The sequence below is a fragment of the Choloepus didactylus genome, chromosome 11 (genome assembly GCF_015220235.1).
Source record: "Choloepus didactylus isolate mChoDid1 chromosome 11, mChoDid1.pri, whole genome shotgun sequence".
Taxonomy (NCBI): Eukaryota; Metazoa; Chordata; class Mammalia; order Pilosa; family Megalonychidae; genus Choloepus; species Choloepus didactylus.
In genome coordinates, this window is record NC_051317.1 from 62207457 (window position 1) to 62223656 (window position 16200).

General features: G+C 41.4%; 1 protein-coding gene across 1 annotated transcript in view; it reads right to left on the reverse strand.

The window, feature by feature from the left end:
• Positions 1-10015, reverse strand: part of PRLR (prolactin receptor) — a 170433-nt gene extending 160418 nt beyond the window's left edge. Inside the window, exon 1 of the mRNA XM_037799106.1 lies at positions 9716-10015. The gene's annotated coding sequence lies outside the window, so the exon portion shown is untranslated. The remainder of the gene's footprint in view (positions 1-9715) is intronic.
• Positions 10016-16200: the final 6185 nt, after the last annotated feature.

Here is a 16200-nt window from a genome sequence, read left to right on the forward strand (position 1 = left end):
CAAGTCCCTTCGGGAGAGGCAGTGAATCATCCGTCTCCCTGCCAGTCCCACTCCTAGAAGCCTTGACCCAATTTCATGCCTCCTAGTGGTATCTTAGGGTTTTTGCAGGAGAAACAAGTCTTGAAATTCGCAACTTCAGCTATATAGGAAAGTGAAAAGTGGCTAAGAACCTGGGACCCTGCAGCCAGATTCAGTTCAAAACCTGGCTTTGCTACGTAACCATCTGTGTGATCTTGGGTAAATGACAACTTTTTTTTTTTTTTTGCCTCAGTTTCCTCATCTGTAAAATGATGTAGTAAATGGGAGGATTAAATGAGTGGAAACATCTAAATTCTTAGAACAAGGCCTTGCACATGGTAAGTGCTCATTAAGTGTTTACTATTATGATGTCAGAATTTATATGGGGAGACCAACCAACCGCAAAAAGCCCTTGGTAATTGTCTGACAGCATGAAGAACTTGGTAAACACAGCCAATGCATCAAAATACTCAGGAAAGAGATAAACTAGTGATATCAATGTGACATTTCCAGCACTTATGAAAAAACACAGTAATGAAAAGCAACAAAATTCAGCAGAATAGTCTTATGAGACTGGATAAAATTTTGATGGTTGGGAGGTAAAAAGCAGCAAACAAATTTCTACTTGGTCAGGGATTCAGTTTTTCTGCTTCAATACATTAAGGTCAAAATCTCTAATGTTTCCAAATTGCACTAGAAATTTTCTCATCTTGCTTCAAAACCAGTGGCCCACATCAAGAAGGGACCATATATCTCATAGGACTAAGTTTGGCATAACATTTACTGGTCCTATCCTTTCACAAGCAAGGCTGGCCTTACTTCCTAATTCAATCCTGAATCCAACATCTCTTCCACCCTCACTGCTACCACCTTAGCCCTGATCATCTTTGCCTCTTGCGTGTACTCTCTAACAGTCCCCAGGCTGCCCTCTGCTTCCAGTCTGAAATCCATTCTCCATACAGAAGCCCAAGCTTTATATTACAATGGTGCAATGATTTCTCAAAGCACCTAAAATCCTCACTCCATCCCATGACCTCAGGGCCCTCCACACTGTTCCTGTTGGATCTTTTATCTTTCCCTCTTAAGCTCCAACCACACTGCTTTCCCCTCTGTTTCTTGGACAGGTCAAGCCCTTTCCTACCTCAGGCCCTTTGCTCTTGCTGTTCCCTCTGCATGGAACCTTCTTTCTCTGGATCTCTGCAGGCATCTCTCTTTATCATTGATATGTCAGCTCCATTGCCTTTATCATTGATGTGTCAGCTCTATTGCCACCTCCTCGGAGCAAGCCCTAGTCACATGCCATTCCCCTACCTTATTTTATTTGTCTTCACAGAACTATTTTATTTTAATTAAATTATTTTTTTCTTAATGTGGATCTGTTCCCCATCACTGGAACATAAACTCAAAGAGAGCAGGAGCTTTGGGCACTCAGTTTGGCACTGTTATAGGAGGCAGCAAATATATGTTGCTGCTCATGGAGACCCTCCATAAATACTAGTGGCGTGAGTAAATAAATGCTGATGTCCTTGATGTTTGGCTAAGAGCAGACCTCTTACATCATTCCCCTTGATATCTCCTTAACGATTTCTTATCTTGTAATCCTGTAAATTCAGCACCCCAGAGAAAAGAAAGTGGTGCATCATCCCCCCAAAACCAGGATGAAAGCCTTGTTGCTCTCTGGTATTAATTCAATGTTTTGAGAAAGGCTGGAGACTCAGACTTAACTGGACTCTGGATAATTACTCTCAGATTGATTCTGGAATCCCCATAACCTTGGTTCTTCCATATTTAGGGTGAGTTGGGATAGGTTCTATCCAAACCAGGATTCATCACTCCCTGAGCCCAGTCTGATGCCAGGAAAGACAGGAGAGCAGTGTGGCTGGAGCCTAGGAGGGAAAGATAAAAGATCCAACAGGGAACAGAGTGTGGAGGGTCGTGGGATGGAGTGAGGATTTTAGGTGCTTCGAGAAAATCATTGCACCACTGTAAAATAAAGCCAGTCTGATGCCCAAAAGGGTCTGAGAGGCTGTTACACAGTCTAGTTAGCTTCTGGTCAATTCACTTTGGTAAAGTCTGCCCCATGACAGTCCCTGGAAAAGACTGCTTGTAAATATAGTTTTAATGAGGGTGTGGACTGGAATGGAGTTAATTGGCTTTAAAATGGCCAAGACGGGAAAGCAAGTGTTGGTTAACTAAAGATTAACATAGTGATTGGGAAATTTAATACATGGGTGGCAGAGAAGCTTAACTTTATTTTTCAATCTCATAATTATCAAGCTTCTGGTAACCAGCTTTCCAAACTGCACACAGACATTTTAGGTATGAGGCTATGCAGGGCTACTCAGTGTATGGGGTTGGTTTACAAAGGCAGAAAAACTTAATATTATGCTGGAAGTCGTGCATAATAATAAATTTCATAATGAATTTGCTAGCCAGTAGAAATATGGTTTCTATGGTTTCTCTCAGGTCACGTGGGCTACAACAAAGCAAAGAAGAAACAAGAATGAGTAATTAAATTTCTGATCTTAGCTGAGGAGTAGTTCTTAGCCCTGGATGCAAATTAAAATCACTTGGAGAACTGTAAAAATGACTGATGACCAGGTCTCATTCTCAGGACCTTCATCCAATGGATCTGGGGGTGGAGCCTGTGCATCTGTATTTTATAAAGCTCCTATGGGGATTCTAATGTGCTACCAGGGTTGAGGACCACTATTTTAGAGGCTGGCTTTTTGCTGTAGCAAAGCCTTTGGAGATCGTTAAATCAGTGAAGGATTTGGACACAGAGAAAAGAAAACAACCGTTTTGGGAAGGGGTGGAATTGACCTCTCCTGTCGTCCTAGGGAGGGCATGGTGTCACGGCTCTGGCTTTGTCCCACCACCCTTCAGAAGGACATCCCCACCTCATCATTGGAAAGGAACCCAGCAGCTCCCAACACGGACAAGAAACTCTTATCTTTAATAATGCAGCTGCGAAAAATGCTGAGCTCTCCTCCCCTTTTATTTGGACTGGTAACAAAAAGTCACTAGCCTTTTAGTGAAATGGGAGCTTCAGAAAAGAAAAATCAGAACAGCTCCGGGGCTGAGAGCACCAGGAATAGCGAGCAGAGCCTTCACTTTCCAGACGCAAGTGTGGAGGAGCCCTAAGTGGGCAAGGGTCAAACTTTACTTGAATGGAAGTAACAAGACGGTGGGAATGAGGCGTCAGGACCGCTGTGGCTGCTTGCCGGCTGCTAATGCTAACAGCCACAGTTTTGCCAGCTGAGACCAACTGACCTGCAACCCTAATTCATTCATGTAAGAAATAACACTGCTAAGTATGCAGTATCAACAGGAGAGTACGCAGACTCACTTTGGGAGCCAAATAAGATAAGGGGAATTCAGTGGCTGAGAGAATTCAAATTTCACCTCTGCTGCCAGCTTGCCTCCCGGCCCAAGGCAAGCAATTAAACTCCATTCCCCAATTTGTAAAAGAGGAATGGTGAGGGAAGGTTACAGATTGTCAGACAATAGTTACTGTGGACACTAATGAGTATAATAATAATAAAGCCCTTTTCAATGATGATACAGTGTCTTGTAGATACAACCAGCCCCACACTTAGGTAGAAATGCTTACAGAAAGCCCTGAAAAGCACAGATTACTGGAATGGGCAAAGGGGCTTTTAGCCACAACATCCAAATACATAGAATCACCATGGACAAGAATTATCTGTGAATTTAAGACTACATAGAAAGCTGTGTATATAAAGTTTCCACAAGGTAAAGACTTTGTGTGTTTGCCTCTTTAGTTATATTTCCCATTATTTTGATATAAAACTGTATGCTTTTGTTCAGAGATTCTCAACTCTGGCTCCACATTAGAATATTCTGGAGAACTTAAAAGAAAAAAAGCAAAACAAAACACTGATGCCTAAGCCTCAAACCCTAAGGCGATTACATGAACTCTCAGAGGATGGAACCCAGGAGTCAATATTTTTGAAAAGCTTCTCAGGTGATTGTATTGTAAAGCCAGGGTCTGGAGCCACTGTGTTAGTCAGAAGTTCTTTTTCACTTCACCCTCACCCATGCTCCTTGCCATCACCATGCCACTGTGTATTTCTCCTTACTTGGAATGCCCACTCTTCTCCTGTCCATTTGTCTTTAGCCTAGACATCCATCCATCAATGTACCTTATGGGCAAGCTGTCCTCTGGAATCCCGGGACCCTAATTATCTGTGTCACTCATGTAACACCTAGAGAACGCTACCTTACATTGCTACTGGTTTTTTATATTTATATCCATTGCTCCAATTAGATAATAAGCTCCTCCAGAGGAATGGCCTTATTTAATTCTTTTCTTCCTTTCTTTTTTTTTTTTAATACTTTCCTGATGGAATCTGGTGCAGACTTCTTGGTTCAGAAGATGCTGAAAAGTATGTGGCTGCTGCCACGGTAGACACACTAAAACTCACTCACACCAGCTTCTTTACTGCCATTTCCCCCAGATTTAGATTTCAAGTGGAAATAAACTCATGGTATTTCGATATCTCAAAGAGCATCTTGTGTAGTGTTTGGTTCTAGCTACATAAAGGAAACATTACAGACAAATGTCTAAATAAACCATCAGTACTCAGGTTATCAATGATAGCCCAACATTTCTATAGAACATTTCTCCATTAGCATTTTATGTGGCACTTTCTCCTTAACTCTGAATTACTGCAGGGTCACTGCGGGTCAGAGGATGAGGGGAAAACACAAATCACTAGAATCAGGCCTCTGGGATCCCAGACCAGAGGCTTCATCTGACAGTACCAAAATCTGATTTCTCTTTCCTTTGGAATAAATGAAACTGCAGGAAAAATTATATCTTTGTTTCACTGACATAATGAAGGGCCACTTTAGCTAGTGGACAAAAGATACCAAAGGTGGCCTTCTGTGATGCCCCTGGAGCTGCCCTTCCAGAATCTGGGCCTGCCTTTTGTTCAAGTTATTTTAAACAAAAGGACAGAAGGGAGAAATATTTGTCACCACAGTGAGATGACTTATTTAATGAACTTTTCACAAAACCATGAAGCATTGGCTGTCTCCTCCGATTTTGCAAAGTGTCTACAAAGACTTTGTCCTCAGAAATGACTTAAAGGTAAAATTACTAAATCCAGATTTAAAATGACTCTTCGGTTATAGGATGTTTGGAATGCTCTAGAGATTTGCCTGGGTAAGGGGACGTGTCCTGGGGTTGAGTGTAACCACTGAGTCTATTGCATCAAATCCACTCAGTCCATTGCATCAAATCACTGCATATTGGATGCAGTGGACTTCAAATTATCAGCTGCCACCAGGTTTAGGCAGACTTGAGGGTGGAGGGGGGAGGAGGGGACCTCTTTTTCCTTGTTGGCTGCTTCACTGAGTAACTGAACTGTGGGGCTGACTTGAGAAGGAACCTGAACCCAGAATAGAGGAAAAAATTATGTTTGGAAGAAGGGAAAAAAGTTCCTATCACATCTTTGCCAATTTATTACTCTAGAACAGTGCTATTAAAGAGAAATATAATGCAAGTCACATATGTAATCTCAAATTTTCCAGTAACCACATCAAAACAAATTAAAGGAAACAAGTGAATTTATTTGTAATAATACATTTTATTTAACCCAATATATCCAGAACATTTTTATTTTAATATATAATCAATATAAAATTGTTGATGAGATATTTTACTCTTTTTTTTTTGGTATTAGGTCTTTGAAATCTTTTATCTATTTTATACTGAGAATACATATCAATATTTCAAATGATCTATAGCTACACGTGGCTAGTGGCTACTGTATTGGACAGCGCAGGTTCAGACACACTAGCTGGAATTTGGGGCATTGTAGAAATCATTGTCAGCATTTAGCTATGTAGTATAATTTTGATATTTTCCTTCTACCAACTCTTTCATTATCCACCAGAAGAGACTATCTCAAAGGTCACATGCTGTGTTAGCAAAAAAATTGGGGGCTTTGTTGCAAAACAGGCTAAGGAATTCAAATTCCTGCTTTGTAAACTTGGGTTAGCTGTTTAACCTCCGAGTGTCATTTTTTTCAACTAAAAAATCAAGACAAAAAATAGCTAACTCACCAGATTGTTGGAAAGATTAAATAAGATAGGTATAAAGCACACAGCACAGCCTAGAGTAGTATATTAGCCATTCAAAACAATAATTTCTCCTATAAAACATCCAGTCTGTAAGTTGATTTCCAAAGGGCCGATCTCATTGTGTTTGAGGCTCTGCTGCTTCATTTATTCCACTTCAGAGTCTTTGCGCTTGAGATTTCTTCTGCTAAGGCACTCTTTTTCCCAAACGCTCATGGAGCTAGCTGCTTCTTATTAGGCTGTTTTACCAAAGGTGACCCTCTCATGGAGTTCTTCTTTAACTGCCCTATTTAAAATTGTTCCTAAACCGTATTACTCTGTACCCCTCAGCTGCTTTATTTTCTTCATGGCATTTATCAATACCTTATTTATGTATTTGTTTGCCTGCCTATTATGTATCATTCTCACGAGCATAGAAGCTACAGGCGACCCAGGGTCTGGTCAATCTTATTCACCACTGTATCACCAAACGTGTGGCACAAAACAGAACTCAGCAAATATTTGTTGAATGAATGAATAAATGAATGAAGACAATGCTTTACACAGGAAAGGAAATGCAAATAGTGCCATGATACTAGAGGTGATAGACAATGAAAATCCCAGAGCTCTTTGTAACTCAGGAAGTCAGTGGCAGAAAACAAACTGTCACCTGCTGAGGTTGGGTATTTTCTATCTTGAGTCTAAGAACTGGGTTAGGGAAGGGTTGGAAAAATTATTCTTCCATCGGGGATTTCACTGTCAGCACCTGCTAACATGTGCCACTTACAAAATATATGATTCCCTCATTTAAAATCATCCAGAAGATTTGGATATTCCTGCCCTTTAGAAAAATTCCAAGTTGGGAGTACACAACTTTGTTATTTGGGAGCCTGGCAGCACAGGGTACTGGAAAAAGAGTGTGTGTCAAAGTCAACAGACCTGAGCTTGGATCTCTGTTTGGCCTCTTACAAGCTACACAGACTGGGCAGTTATGCAAAAATTTCTCTAAGCCTCAGTTTCCTCATCTGTAAAACTTTAAATGATAATTCATATCCTATAGTGTTGCTGTGAGAATCAGTTGAGGTATTGTATGAAAGTACTTAGTATACCTTGAAGGCTCAATGAAGAGAAGTTATCAATATTGTCATCTTTATATGCAATAATGTATTACCAGAATATACTGATTGATTCTTGGAATGGCTACTTCCAGGGTATCCAATTGCCTATAAGATTCCAATGCCCCCCCCCCCCCCACACACACACATTTCTACTTCATCTGACTTCTTGTGACTGAGGGCTAGAATCCCAGAGAGAAAGGAAAAGTCCAGTTGGCTTAATCCATGCCAAGCTGTGAAAGACGACAATGGAAACATTTCTCTCTACAGAGACAGTCTCTGGTGTATCAGAAGATAGACCCAGCCAAGAACCTTTCCTGTTTCCATGCTTACCTACTTGAGCTATGGGCATAGAATTAGCTGTTTTGTATTCAATATTATGGGCCAAAGAGAAATGAGAGAAAGGATCGAGAATCCATGACAATCTGGATAGATTTTACTTACTGCACAGTTGAAGTGGTTAACCCAACTCTGTATTCTGAACTCACCACTCTTCTTGGAGAACAATTAGACAAGAACTGATATGACTCATTCTTCTGCTAATGTAAGCCTCACAGGAGACGGTGTAAACTGCTTTAAAAAGCATGAGACTGCCTAACACTTACTTACAACTCCATGTTGATATTAATAATAGCAGTTTATCATGGACTATGGGTCAGTCATTACATAAATAGTATTTCCTATTCTCCCAACAACTGTGCAAGGAAGGTAGAATTGTTTCCTGCTTTTTCAGACAAGAAAAGTGAGGCTTAGTGAGGTTAAGTGTCTTGCTAAAGTGTGGAAGCCAAGATTTGAAGCCGGGTCTGCTGGGCATTGAAGCCCCATCTCTGGCTGGCATCACCAGTGGGAGACCAAGGACCCACAAAACAGGAGTCCTTGTGGGCAGGGAAAGGGACTCCTTATTCCCTAAAAGGCAAAGTACAAGGATCCAAAAGAACACAATTGCTTGTTCATACCATACATTGGGGAGCAAGCAGCACTTTGATTCAGAACAAAGTCTCAGCACCATTATCTGTCATCTGGCTAGGTGACCCAAAGAGGTGAGGAGCAAAGATCAGAGACTGACAGCAAACCCTTTTCAGTTTGCATCACAACTCTGAGGGTAGGGAGTCATTAAAAGAGTTGAGAGGTCCCCAGTTGGCAGAGATCAGGAGAGTGTCCCATTGGGAGAGTGTCCCAGGAGCTCACTCATGGAAAGAGGGGTTGTCTACCTCCAGCCCCAGGGCAGGCTATACTCCCATAGCCAGCCCTGCTGCCAGCCAGCGTGTGGCTGGGTAGCCTCCTTACCCTATTCAGCACTTCTATCCCATCGTGTGCATGTGTGTATAAAGTCTCAAAAGGGATGATTAATTTCCCTACATTTTGCAGAAAAAAACTGAGGCACAAAGAGGTTAAGTGTCTTGCCCAAAAGGCAGAGCTGGGATTATCAGAACTCCATTGGCCAAGAAGCATGAGACTCAGGTGGGAACTCTTCGCCAGCCAACTTAATGAATGAAGACAAATTTATCTTTGCAGATTTATGTCGTATAGTTTTTCCCCTCATTCCCCCACCTCCCCCCTCCCCCTGAAATAATGTTTTGCAACCCTTTTCAAATTCAATTATAGAAAATCCAGTGCTTATCATTAAGGCAGCGCGGGCTGCTTCCCTGGGATACAGGCAGAGGTCACTAAAAAGGTATTTTCCTACTCCAGGGTTAGAACTCCAGCCCTCGCGCGTCCCTTTTGCATCATTCGCTCTCTCCAAGTACCTTAATTTGCCTGACTATCCCCCCTCCCCAGCCCTCTTCTTCTACCTCCTCTCTCCTTCACCGGGGTCTGCTTCCGGGCTCCCCTTAGGCTAGAATTCCTCTGCCCAGGTCAATTAGCTTCCCTCCAGCTCCAGGTTACAGCCAGGAGGCTGCTTACTCGTCGCTACCGCCTTGCCTTTTGCGGGGGAACCACACCTTTCGGGTCTGCACGAGTTAACACTGAAGTTTCCCCACAGGATACCCGGCGGTTGCTGCTGGGGCTGGTGGTACTGGGGGGTGAGGGGTCCTCAAGTCGGGCGGTCCTCACAGCACCTATCTGAGCCCCTTCCACCTCCCCGCTTTTTCCCCCCTTCATTTTGACGTAAAGCATTTACATTCTGAGAATCCCACCATCACACCGAAACTCATTCTCAAGGGTGTATCCGAAGACGCCTTTCAAATAAAAACTAACGTGTGTCCGAGTGCAGTTGTAAGGCGGGGGAGACGAGGTGGTGGCAAACAGCCTTAGTGTAGTTTTTTTAGTGCCTCTTCTGAAAAAGCACAACACCGCGGGCTTGGGTCAGAGCCCCCGTTTTCCCACAGGTTGCTGTGCGGGGCAGCCCCCCGCGTTCCGGGGCTTTCCCTCGGTGGCCCTCCCCGCAGGCGGGCCTCGAACCCGCAACCCTCAGCCCCGGCTGCCAGCGCGCGCCCGCTCCGCTCCTCGCTGCGCGGCGTCCGCAGCAGGTTGCGCCCGCCGTGGGTACTCACTTTTGCCGGGGAGCAAAGTCTGCCGTTTCATTCCTCAAACACCTCGTGCAGAAGGACGTGGAGCTCCACTGTGTGTAAAGCTGTTACGTGAACAGCCGGTAAAATGCGAAGAAGAGGGAGAGAAAGGAGAAGACAGAAAGGGAGGGGAGGGGGTGGGGTGGGCTGAGGGTGGTGGTGAGGGAAGCGCAGCCCTGAAGACAGTGTCTGGGGATTCAGCCCGTCCACTGTCCCTACCCCGGTGGCAGTGCGAGAAGCAGCTCAACTCGGTGCACTTGTTCACTCTTTCTTCATTAGAGGAGGAGTCAGTGTTGCAACATTTTTATGTTACTTGCTGGAGGCAAAACAGAGATTTTCTTCAGCGTGCAAAATGTCCAGAGCCTCCCGGTTTTACAAGGTGATGGAAGTAGTTGGGGGAGCCCGAATGCAGCAAAGAAGTGGAGAAGAAATAACTGATTCGCCCCGGGTCAGTTTTGTATTATTGGGGTCATGCATTTTCCATAGAGTGTACCAGAATAATAATAAAAAGGTCTCAGTAAATCTAAAGACCTCAAAGATGATATTTCTGGCAGCCAAGATGCCGAGTGTCTCCGTGTCAAATTTATTTCTTTATTTCTGAAAAACATAGAACAGCAGCTTGACAATATTTGAGGGGGACTCCAGGGGTTTGAATCTCACCTTCCCTGGGAAGAAGCAGGAGCCACAGAGAAAGGGGGCAAAAGAAAATAACCCGAGGAGAATTCACTTTTTTTTTTTTTTCATGCCCAAATTCAAAACTTTCAGGATGCTGTTTATTTTCTGCCACAGAAGTATAACATAGAAACATCCACAATACCAAAATAATCTAGCCTCTTGTATTCCACAAATAACAGCACTTATCATTTCAGATAGCACTGTCTATGGTTTTTACTTTTTTTTCATAATTACAAAAAACGCTCATAACGACTCTTTTCTTTTGCAAAAAGGAAAAACAAACAAACAAAAAGCCCCGAAACAAATAGTAGCATCTGCCTGAATCAAATAGCTTTCCTTCAATAAGCAAGTTGCTAGTGTCTGTTTAATGCCATTATTTAATATTGCATCTGATTATTACATAACCCAGAGGGGAAGCAAGGGATATTTTAAACAAAAGCTATTGAGTTTCAAAAAATATAAAATAAGATAAGGTTACTGGAATGCTGGGCTTTTCCACTTTGATTTGCCTGCCACTTTGGAATAATTGGCAAATAACCCTCAGCACAGGCCATTTGCCAAGCCTCAGGGAGCCACTGAAAATCCCATGATGCCTTGGGGATCCTTTTGGATTGGAAGCCCAGAGGCACCTGTTCAATTATAATAACTTGAAGCTTCTGTTTAATAACATGTCCTTGTACAGTTAAACCAATAACTCCATCTGGTTCTCTTAGCTGACAGAAGTTGCATCTTTCAGCTAAATGCGGAGCGTGAACATGCTTCCCATGGTGAGTATTTTACCTTTGCTCATGGGTGACCACAAAGGTGTGCAACTTCTATTTATTTTTAAAACCATAGGGCAACATGGGGTCTTCAGTAAAAGAACATTTCCCTATGCCCTACATTTCTACTATAGTTGTTTTAATCAGACTATTTTAACAGCTATTGTAAATGTAATCACTCTAGGTCAATCTGCACTGCCAGTTCTTGGAAGGCAGAGACTGTTCTTCACTTCCTTGTAGTTCCCACTTAGCTGAAGTCAGCTCAGCTCATGTATACTCACAGTTACAGCCGGAGACAGATGGGCTAACCCTCTCATTTGGGGAGGAGAAGGGCAAGGCTGGCTTTCTGCTCTGTTGTCCAGCACGTAACCACTATCCCTGAGCCACTTGCATTCACTCAGTGAATTACTTGGTCCCAGCTTTACCAAGAAGATGAAGTCAGTCTGCTGCGAGCCTCAACTTTCTTCTCTGCCCCACAATTGTTTGGTCACTGCCTCCTGCTTCACACACTAACATGTTCTGGCCCCTTTATTTGTGATGTCTTCTTGCTTATCCGTGCCTCAGAGGGTGTGTTTCCCCTTCTTTCCAGCTGCGTCTTGGACTCCATCCCTTCCTACTGCCTCCAAGAGTTTGCTCCATGGCCTGATGCAGAGGAAAGAGCCAATGTGTTGGCATGAGTTCAGATCCTTGCTTGGGCCAGTCAACTGGCTTCTTTGGGCTTCACCTACCTCACTGTAAATGTGAAACAGTAATGTGTGCCTCAAAAATCCTGTAAAAGGCATAATGATAGTGAGAGCATGTGTAAAATGCCTAATATTAAACAGAAAGTCCCAAAACATTAAGTTTCTTTTTGCCTTCTCTTCTCCAGCACCTCCTTTGCATATTTAGTCTCATCTGCCCCACTGATTTCTTCATCTCCACCATCCTCAGTTCTGAGTAGTTACCCTACTAACCTTTTCTGGTGACTTTACAGTTTAATTTACTCCTTTCTTCATCTGTCAAAATCAGTAAAAGAGCCATCTACACTCATCAGCTTCCCTGAATCACCACCACCTTCTGAGCACCTTAACTCTCTGGCTCTCAACCTTGTCTGCACACCAGAATCATGTGAAGAGTATTTAAAATGACTTGTGTTTAGTGTTTACTTGCAGAGCTTCTAACTCAGGAGGTTTGAGGTGGGGCCTGTTTCTACAGGGACGCACAAGCACGGCAGAGAATGGCCACTTCCATACCCAGGCTTCAGCCGCTTCTACTCAGGCACTGTCCCAGGCATTTCAGCAGCATTCAGCGCGTCTTCATTCTCTCATCTCGAAGCAGCAATCACTCCTCAGCTCCCAGACCTCTGTGCTCCCCTGCCTCCTCTCTGTCTGCCTGTGAACATTCCTAGCTTGTCTTTTTTTGTGGCTCATCTTCTTTCTCCCCCTCCCTGAATGGGGACAGTTTTGTCTTTGGACCTTCATTATTCTTTAAAGACTACATACCTTTCTTCAAAAAAAAAAAAAAAAGAAAAAAACTAAAAATATCAAGAGAGTGAAAAACCACCCTCACAATCCCAACACTGTTAATGCTATCTCCGTCTGTATCCATATCTTTATCTATTTCTATTTCTATATCTATCTATTTCTATGTCTATATCTATATCTTTAAGGTAAAATATAATCCTTCCAAATCACAGAGGTAACCACCATTGACATTTTGATGCACATCTATCCTTTTGCCTACATGTGTATATAGTGTCTCTATATGCATAGGCAAATATTTTATAAACAAAAAAAATGGAATAATTTCTGTGCCTTGTCTTTTTTCAAGCTTAATGGTCTAGGTTAGTACCTATGGATTTACCCCATTTGTTAATTTTTTATAGTTTTTTTTTTTTATTTTTTAGAGTAGTTTTAGGTTTACAGAAAACTTGCGTGGAAAGTACAGGGAATTTCCATATCCCACCCCAGCCCCTGCCCCCTGCAAAGAGTTTCCTCTATTATTAACATTTTGTATTTGTGTGGTATATCTATTACAACTGATGGAATAATATTGGCATACTATTAACTAAAGTCCTTAGGTTTATATTAGGGCTCACCCTTTGTATTGTACAGTTCTAAGGGTTTTAGCAAATACGTACTGTCATTGATCCACCATTATAGTATCATACAGAATAGTTTCAATGCCCTAAAAGTGCCCTAAAAATGCTCCACTTATTCTTCCCTGGACACCTAGCAACCACTGATCTTTCTTAGTCTATGGTTTTGTCTTTTCCCGAATGTCATGTACTTGGAATACAGTACATATGATTCTTTTCAGACTGGCTTCTTTCATTTAAAAAATGCATTTACTTTTCTTCCATGTCTTTTTGTGGCCTGATAGCTCTTTTTTTATTGCTAAAAAGGTTCATTTTTATGGATGCACCACAGTTGTTCATTCATTCACCTTGTGGATTTTTTTTTCTGAGATGATTCTTTTAAATTTTTTTTAGATTTTTTTTATGTTAAAGCAGCTGTAGGTTTACAGAAATATCATGCAGAAAGTAGTCAGTTTTCCCTATTAGGAACATTTTGCATTAGAGGGGTATCTTTGTTCAACTTCATGAAATAATATTATTGTAATTGTGCTATTAACTTTAGCGTACTGCTGGCATTAGAGTTCACTCATGGCATTAGGCAGTACCATGGGTTATTGTATATGTGTGTGGTAACTTATATACAACCTAAAATTATGCATGTTCTGCTTATTTCATATAACTGATATCATACAGTATTTGTCATTTTGTGTCTGCCTTATTTCACTCAACATCATACCTTCCAGGTTCATCCATGTTGTAGCAGGCATCAGAACTTCATTCTTTTTTTGTTTGTTTGTTTTTTGTTTTTTTTTTGTTTGTTTATAGCAACTTTATTTAAAATTGCCCCAGGTTGGAAGCAACCAAGATACCCTTCAGTAGGTGTATGGACAAAAACATGGTACATTCGTGCAATGGAATATTATTCAGTGATGGAAAGAAAGGAGCTATTAAACCACAGAAAGACATGGAGGAACCTTAAATGCATATTGCTAAGGGGAAGAAGCCAGTCCGAAAAGGCTAAAGGCTATATACTCTATGATCCACATATATGACAGTTTGGAAAAGGCAAAACTATAGAGACAGTGAAAAGCTCAGTAGTTACACAAGAAGGGAAGGAGGAATGATAGATAGAGCAGTGGACATTTTTAGGATTGTGAAACTATTTTGTATGATAACATAATGATGAATATATGACATTACGTATTTGCTAAATCCATAAAACTGTGAACCCTATTGTAAACTTGAGACTTTAGTTACTAATAATGTATCAGTCTTGACTGATCAAATGTAACAAATGTACCACACCAATGCAAGATGTTAATAATAGGGGAAACTGTGTGTGTGTGGGTGGGTGGGTGGGGGGGTATATGGGAACTTATGTAAACTGAAAATTGCTCTTAAATAAAGCATATTATTTAAAAAAAAAGTTATGTGATTTTCTCATCTCCATTTTTGGAATCTGAAAATAACTGACAATTTAAATCTTCAATCTAAAACATTTTCCTGGTGAATATTTAAAAATATGTATTTACTCATTGAGCATTGGAATGACTCTCACATGTTGCACTGTGTGGAAGATACAGCTGAAAATCTCTTTTCAGAAACCAAAGCTAGCTGAGAGGTACATTGAAAACCATTAAATAGCATATGTGTTAGCATATGATTAAATCAACAAAATAGAACGATGGGCAAGGAAGGAAGAGATTATGATGGTTTTTGGTGCTTTGAGAATGTGCCAAAGAAGACAGGGACTTGAATACCAGGAGAACTGGAAGGATTTTTATAGTAGAAGTTGATCCAAGCAAGGGGAAGTGGTGGTGGGGAAGATGGCCTGGACTGAGAGGTGGCTGAAAGTATAGTGTGCTTGGGTGACTGTGAGGAGTCTGGTCAGAGCTTTTTCTTGGAGGTATAGCGCAGACACAGGTTCTTCTTCATTCTTTCCACTCCTCCAAATCTGTTTTTTAAAAAACCTCTTTGAGCTGTTCATGGTTTTTTTTTTTTTTTTTTATCTATAATCTCTGTCCAATCAACAGTAATTTCTCACCAAATAATAATTACCTGCAGTTTTATTTATAGATTTTCTAGAAGTCAAATGGTTAATCTTTATACAATCTGCATTAATTCCTGATAAAGAAGATAAATGTAAAAAGTGGCTTACCTTGAGCAAAAGTGTTTATCAATATTCTCTTAGGAACCTTTTTTTTTTTTTTTTTGGAATGTAAATAATTTTATTTTGAATTTACATAGGCCCCATTCCTTTTTTTTTTTTAATTGAGATTGTCCACATACCATACAATTATCCAAAGATCCAAAGTGCACAAACAATTGCCCATGGTACCATCATACAGCTGTGCATCCATCACCACAATTGTTTTTTAATTTTTAGAACATTTGCATTACTCCAGAAAAGAAATAAAGACAAAAAAAGGAAACTCAGATCCTCCCATACCCCTAACCACTCCCCCTCCATTATTGACTCATAGTAATGGTATAGTACATATGCTACTGTTGATGAAAGAAAAAATACTACTAACTGTAGTATATAGTTTGCAATAGGTGTATATATTTTTCCTATATGCCCCTCTATTATTGACTTCTAGTTTTAGTGTCATACATTTGTTCTAGTTCATAAAAGAGATTTCTAATATTTGTACAGTTAATCACAGACACTGTCTACCACAAGATTCACTGTTTTATACATTCCCATCTTTTAACCTCCTTCCTCTTAGGAAATATACACCCCCTGGGGAGATGTCATTTGCATTTGAATAGTCTCTCTGACTGTGCTATCTCCAGCCTTGTCTGGGTCAGAGCACTGGGTACTGAAAATGGCTGAGGCTTTCTCCACCTAGCCGAAAAAGGGACAGAAATCCCCCCTTCAGGGCCAGTTCACGGCCACCCTCAGTTTCACCCACCGGCCAGAGACAGCACCCAGTCCTTTGGGCTCCTCCACTTTCCCAGAGAGGTCCTCCAGCTCT